Consider the following 7,818-nt stretch of genomic DNA (forward strand, 5'->3'; position numbering starts at 1 on the left):
GCAGATACTACTTGTCCTAGGTCTTAGACATTAAATACATCTCTGTTAATTTTTGTATGGCAAAAATGCAGAAAATCATAAAACCATAGGGTGGTTTGGGTTGGAAGGGACCTTGAAGACCAAAGCTCCAACCCCCCTGCCATGGGCAGGGACATCTTCCACTAGACCAAGTTGCTCAATGCCCCATCCAACCTGGCCTTGAACACTGCCCAGGTTGGGGCAGCCACAGCTTCCTGGGGCAACCTGTTCCAGTGCCTCAGCACCCTCACAGTGAAGAACTTCTTCCTTATACCTAATCTAAATCTACCCTCTTTCATTTTAAAGCCATTCCCCCTTGTCCTGTCACTATAAGCCCTTGTAAAAAGTCCCTCTCCAGATTTCTTGTAGGCCCCCTTTAGCACTTCTTCTTTGAATATAAAAATACTTGTAAATAGGCTACCTCTGAATGTCACTCTCATTTTTATATGGTTTTGTATTGCTAATCCCAGTGAAGACAGGCTCCTTGAGTACACTGTGCAGAGCAAAGAAGTGCAACAAAGAAGTGTAGGAACTAGCAAGATTCAGAGTGCAGGTTAATAAAAATAAACTTCTGTTGAAAAAAATCCCTCACACCCGTAAACAGACAAGTGATTGATTTACCCGCATAAGCATCTTTCTTCCTTTTAGGAAGATGTTAGCAGATGAAGACAGGAATAAATTATGTAGCAGAATTGAATGTTTTATGTAGAGGTCATTTCTTAATTGAAATTGTCCAGTAAGAAGGATGGCTATGAATTAAGGCATAATTGCAAAGCCACATGCCTTTTGTATGAATAAAGAAGCTGGTCACAGCTTTTCTGTCAAAATGATTACTGAATTTCTGTCAAAATAAGTAGTGAATTGAAAATTATTGGTGAAGCTGGCATTTTTTTTTGTGGAGTGTGTCTCCTTTCACAGAAGCACTCTCCATTTCTGCTGCTAGAAGCCTAAGCAGTCCCAGCCACTTCTTCCCCTCATGGTGTCTAAATGCATAATATCTGATTTATACTTTTGCTCACTTGATGAAAAGTCAACATTTTTTCTGCATTTCTCTCCACTGCCCTCCCCCATTCTCTGTCTAAGAAGGGAAAAGCAGAGAAATAAAGCAGCCACAGAATACAGCCTCCCAGCACCTCTGAATGGACAATGTGCTTCAGCAGTGACTGAGGGCTCCTTTGAAACCAACAATAAAAGCATCTTTTCTGTCACAGAGCACAAGGCTCACAGGGGCAAGAGACTTTAATGATACCATTATCTTTCAGCAATTAGGACTCACTGGCACAATCCAGCATTGGTACAGGGACTGTTTTGTGCAATGGCTTAGTGAAACATAGACTGCTGAGACTTAGGAACATCATAAATTTCTTTTAATCTCAAACTGCCATGTATAAAAATGTACTAACACAGGCATAATCAGAATTCATGGGCATATTTTATCTTTTAAAAACATACGTCCGGGAACAGAGGTCTCCCCTCCTCCTGTCCTGTCCCCACATACATGAGCTATGTAACGCTTATTCTCCTGCTTCTCTCCTAACATGCTTGCAAAAATGGGTTTGAGCCTGCCAGCTGTGTGTATGTTTGCTGTGCATTGTCGATTATATTTCACTGACATACCCTAAGCCTCTTACGTTCAAACAAACAAATGTGCACTTAACTGTTTGTGCGTTTGTGCCATTTTATAAGGTAGAAGGTCAGCCAGGTTATCACCCAGCTTCTCTGCAAGGGCACTGTCCAAGAATTTTAATAGAGCTTTCAAAAGCCTCCCGTTACGCAAGGTGCTCTTGATGGATAGTCCTCCTGCCTCTGAAAGTTCCCTCTTGTTGCTAGACACAATGAAAGGCAAGCCATAATCTCCATGGAGAGTGCCCAGATTTTTTCGTGTCGCAGCGTGTAGCTGAGATGCAAAGCACGAATCCCTCTGCTCTCCTGCCACAACCAGGGGGATTAATTTCATTAGTTCAGAAAGCTATTTCAGAGGGAAGAGAAGGTTATGTAGGTCACCGATTCATCCCTACTGCCTTGCAAGAAGAATTCATTATGAAATTTCACTTTAATTAATGCAATGCACCAGCTCTTAATAGTATTTCATCAGGACATCTGGTAAAAGCACATTAACTAGAGTTTAATGTTAAGACATAATTGAACAGGACTCCTGTTGGAGCTTGGCTTTTGCAGTATGTTTCACTTCTGCTTCTCCTGCAAGCTGACAATTAAAAGAATTGTGAGACTCTCTCATCAGAAGTTGATGGAGCCTGATCCAAAGCCTTTTTGGCTTAACAGAAAGGCTCTGGTTAACATTTACAGGCTCTGAAGTAGGTCTCCAAGGAACAATCCCAACATCAATCTGCTATTTACATACCAGGTAGTACTGGTACCACTGCTGATGTATAATCCTGAATATAAAGTAACAACTCTGGTGTTTTGTTCCAGTTGTGTCTGAAAGGCCATGCTCAAATGGTCTTCATAAACCATTTTCTTTTGGCTTAACATAGAGCTTTTTCCTGTTCTAATTTTACCTCTGCATAATTGTGTGTTTTAATACTTATTTGATTATCTGCCCAAATTAATGTCAGCACAGCAGCCTTCCAAATAGCCGTATTAAATATTCACATCCAAATGGGATTTTTCAGCCCTTTCTTTTATAATGACCTGGAGTATAAATGTGAACTTGCAAAAGATTTTAGTTACTCAGTAAGTACCATGTCATGATTATTTAAGTCTAACTAACAGGCTAAAAAGTCTTTGGAAGATTAATATATTTAGAAAAAAATCGTGAACTGTTTGAAATCTTCTGTTTGATTTGAGGCTGCCTCCACTTCGCCTTTTCTTTTTTTGGGTAAGTGTTTGAATAGACAGTAACAGTAATAAAAACATCAGCCACTAACACAAGTGCAGATTGCTTAGTTTCTCTTTTACACTCTTTAGCAATTTTTTCACCATTGGCTTTGGGGCAGTTTTTGTCCCAACCTTCATTGAGAAGGGACAAGAAGGACTAACATGTGAGAGAAGGTTTTTCTTCTGGTTAGTTATTCTTTGAGTTATTTTCTGCACCAGTAGGTAAGAGAATGGGACAGGAGGGGTCTATGCTTTTATGGGAAAAGCATAGTATGCCCTCACTGAAAACCCCAGTGACTGCCCAGTGGTGCCCAGCATGCGGCAGTACCTACCCTGCACACACATGAAGGTGTCCCAAGGGTGTATTGACCTCCCTGGTCATGCCGTGCACCATACGGCTGGCTATGTCCAAAGGGCCCCATGACACCCACCCTGTCTGTGTTTGCTGCTGGACATGGTCACAAAGGGCAGGTGGGATTGATGGAGACCACTGGGACCAGGCCAGTCTACACAGCAGGTAAGGCCATCTCTCATCATAGATACAAAACAGATAATCCTGATACTGTGTGAAAACACAAAGAAATTGCTCCTGTCCTCAGCTGATTGATGCAGGGGATTAATTTCTGGGAAACAGCCCAAGTGCCCCAAAGAGGTGCTAAGACCTCCTTAGTGAGACAGTTTGGCAATTAATTTGACCCTGTCCTTGAAGCTGCTCCATGCAGTAGAGACAAATCCTAGCCCACACCATCAAATTCAAGGCACCAGCCTCTCCCCACGGAGGAGCACCAGCTCTACCCCACTTTTACAGAGCCTGTGGTAAAAGCAGAGTAAAGGCAGCAGCATAGTAAAAGATGCTGTGCTGTAGCCAAAGTGGCTCTCCAGTGATTTTTCAATGCTACAAGTCCCATACTGGTCATGATAAGAGGAAACCTAACTGAGACCCCTGTTAGGGCTGAAAAAACCTGCATCTTGGCATTAGTTGGCAATAAAACATACGGGCAGATTGCCTCCCTGTGACACTGGTCTCGCCTGTGGTAACCCTGGCCCAAGAAGAAGCAGCAGTTTATTCAGTACTGGCATCAGTATTATATATGGGGCCAGTCCTAGAGGTCCTCAGGAGGCCAAGAGAAACAGCCACACTGGCATTATATAGCATCATTTCTTTGTGGTTGCCTTAGGACAACATTGCCAAAGGACCTGTAATTTTGAAAATAAGTGGTAGCTTCTGCTCCTTGGAAACTTGAAAAAGCAACTTAGCTCTTAGCTGTAGGCTCACACAGCTTACACTTGGTGCTCACAGGTTTGTTCATCCAGCAGGCCGTGGCTGATACAGTCACTGGTATCAGGGACTCCATGGGAAAAGCAGGATTCAAGATTCTGTTCTGTAAGAAAACCAAAAGCTGTCACATAAATAAGTCCAAGGAGTAACTTTTACTTTACAAAGAGTAAACTGTTTTTTTTTCCTAAATGAAGTAGAACTTGTGACCTTTTCAATGTCTATTTTGTCTCTATGATTTGATAACCTGAATCCCAAATTAGGAAGGAGGTGGATTGTTTAGGGAAAAAAATCAATAGAAAATACTGGAAAATATGTCAGTTTTGGAAGCAGCCTATATTTATGTCCTGGTTTCAGCTGGGATAGAGTTAATTTTCTTCTTAGTAGCTGGTACAGTGCAGTGTTTTTTGATTTAGTTTGAGAATAATGTTGATAACACATTGATGTTTTAGTTGTTGCTAAGTAATGCTTACTCAAAACCAAGGACTTTTCAGTCTCATATTCTGCCAGTGAGGAGGGGCACAAGAAACCAGAAGGAAGCAGAAACAGGACGTCTGACCTGAACTAGCCAAAGGGATATTCCATACCACAGCACGTCATGCCCAGTATGTAAAAGGAATTGGCCAGGAGGGGCCAATTGCTGTTTGGGTATGGCTGGGTATTGGTCAGCAGGTGGTGAGCAGTTGTACTGCGCATCACTTACTTACTCCTTCCTCTCTCTCTTTTTTTCCTATTGTTAGTGTTAGTATTCTTAGTATTGCCTTATTATTATATTTTACTTTATTTCCATTATTAAACTCTTCTTATCTCAAACCACAAATTTTTACTTTTTTTTTCCCCCTGATTCTCCTCCCCAGGAGGTGAGAATGTGGGAGGTGTAACTGAGCAGCCGTGTGGTACTTTTAGTTGCCAACTGGGCTTAAACCACGACAATCTAGTAGGTATTTATAGCTTTTATCAGGGACTGAACCTCTCAAGATTGCTGGCCTTGGAGCTCTTCTTTCAGCATTTAGTATTTATCTTCAGTTAAGTCTATGCTAATTGTAGTTTCACAGCTTGAAGCAAATTGAGCACAAATCGCAGCAATACTAGGTATTCAGGCATCTCACCAACTTCAGCTCACTCTTTCTCCACACTTCAAATCTCTGCACTCTCATTTCTGCAGCCTACAGAACAAGATCTACAACCTCTGAATGTCTTGACTGCGAAGTGGTTGATTGATTGATTCATTTAAGATCCTGAAATGAAAAAGCATTAGTGCTACTTCTCTATTCTTACAGCAGCAGGTATCATGTGAATTTTCCCAGAGCAATTGTTATGCACTAGAGTAAAACCAACAAAAAAGCAGCAGAGTGCCACCTCTGACTTTATGTATTTTATGCTGGTGGTGTCACATCTTTGCTTTCCCCATCTCCCGCTGCAACTCTTCTTCCCCCATGAATCACTTCCTGGTAAAGGCTGCCCAAACACCCCCCCCATCAGGAAGCTAAGCCTTCTGGCCAAAGGGTGCTGAAGAAGGCAAAGAGACTTCACCAAAACACATGGGAATGAAACTCTGTGATCAGCTCTGTGGGAAACTCAATACCAGAAACTGGCTTAGGTCTTGTGAAGATTTGGAGACAGGGATGATTTGGAGGGCAAAGCAAAGCAGGAAGCTCCTGGGTGGGTGGGGAGAGGGTAAGGGAGGGTGAACACCACCCTGTCCCAGCTAACACCATTGTGCTTTGTTTGACCTCCACAGTTACATGAGCAGAGCTGAGTGCATCAGCCTTAACTTCAAATTTCTTGCTTTTTGTCTGTTCGTATCCCAACGACTGCTGTTTGAAACATGGCTGTTATTGAGCCTCTGCCCCACAAGCATGTGCTCAGGCCTTTCAGCAGGTCGACAGTGCCAGGACTCCTGCTTTAAGGGGATATGGGCTATTGAGATGCAAAGCAGAATGCCAAATGCCCGACTGTGTTAGACTGGTTAGGCTTGATTATTGTATCCAAGAGGAGCTGCTGTCACAGCAGCCACAGGGCAACACCTCTGTGTGTGGCAGTCCACAGACCAGCTTGTGACTTGTTCGGCTGGGCTCTTCTCAGCAGAGATTGTCTTAAACACAGACCGCCCAGTATCTCTTACCTAGATTTGCAGAGGATTTGGCTTCATAAAACAGGCTCCAATTCACAAAGCTCCTTTCTCTTCCTCTTGCTTCTGCTCTCTTATTGAGCAAATCCAGGATTTTGCCTGAGTCCCTCCTCTTTGGCTCCTGGACCTGACCACATGCCCAGTCTGAGCTCTCAGACTATGTTGTATGTGCTGTGACGTAGCACCCGTATGTTTCTCCTGCCTCAGGAAGCCTTGGCCTGCTGGCCACTTACAGATGACTTCTTCAAGCTGGAGTGAAGCAGCAGTGATTTGCCACAGTGGTGGGACCACCCCTCCCCCAACCAGAGAATACCTCTATGCTGCTGCTCCTTGTCTCTTCCCGTCATAGATCCAACACATGCAGAGTCATCTCCCTGCTCTGTTCTGTTGCAAGCAAATCCTGTATCATCCCAGAAATTCCATCTGTGAGATCATCTATGAAATATTTATTCCCCTCGCATGCAAGTGAAAAAGCAGCAAAGAGCCTGTATATTATTGATGGAATCCCTGATAGTCAAATACTGAATTATTTACAGCCTAATTGTGCAAGTGATGATGTGACTGATGAGATGACTTAGGCTGCAAAATGCAATTAATACATTTCACAAAATTGGTGACTTCTACTTCAGACTTTCTTTTGATGCATCAGTGATTCCCTAAAAGACAGGTAAGATCAGTTTGCAGGAGAACAACTAGAATATCCACAGGCACATGAAATACCCACAGAGCTTTTTCACAGTGCTGCTATAAAATAGAATAGTTTGGGTTGGAAGGGACCTTGAAGACCAGAGTTCCAAGCCCCCTGCCATGGGTAGGTTCACCTCCCACTAGACCAGGTTGCTCAAAGCCCTGTCCAAGCTGGCCTTGAACACTGTCAGGGGTGGGGCAGCCACAGGTTCTCTGGGCAACCTGAGCCAGTGTCTCACCACCCTCGCAGTAAAGAATTTCTTCCTAATATCTAATGTAAATATACCCTCTTTTCAGTTTAAAGCCATTCCTCCTTGTCCTATAACTACCTGGCCTTGTAAAGGAAAGGGCTATCAAACCACTAACTAGCTGCACAACTAGCTACCTAAAGATACACATCTGGAGCCATTTCAGATGCTCAGGTGAATCCTTCCTGGCTGCTACCTGTTGTTCCAGAAGGGCACAGACCTCCTGTAGGTCTTGTGTTACATCTGAAACTTTCAGACAAATGCCCTGGATACTTCAAGGCATCTCAGATGGCATTAAATACATATATGCAAGACACAGAAATGAGCCTATGTGACCACTGGCCCTGGCAGACCTCCCAGCACAGGCAGCAGTGACCAAGAACTGCAACGCTCCCTGCGCTGCAGCACCCTGCGTCTCCTTGTTACTGCAATGCTTGCTGTGTAGCTGTAATGCAGTACTTTGCACATGTATTAAAGGTCCTCCTTTCTGCCCAACCTACAAAGTTGGCAGAGTTAGAGTAGATTAGCCACTGAGCTCATAGAACTTTGATTTCCAGATGGGAGCTTTTTCGTCCAGCCCGAGGAACACAGGTTGATGTGGCAGGGGCCCTAGGGAGTTA

The sequence above is a fragment of the Nestor notabilis genome, unplaced genomic scaffold (assembly GCF_000696875.1).
Source record: "Nestor notabilis isolate BGI_N333 unplaced genomic scaffold, ASM69687v1 scaffold760, whole genome shotgun sequence".
NCBI classification, from domain to species: domain Eukaryota; kingdom Metazoa; phylum Chordata; class Aves; order Psittaciformes; family Psittacidae; genus Nestor; species Nestor notabilis.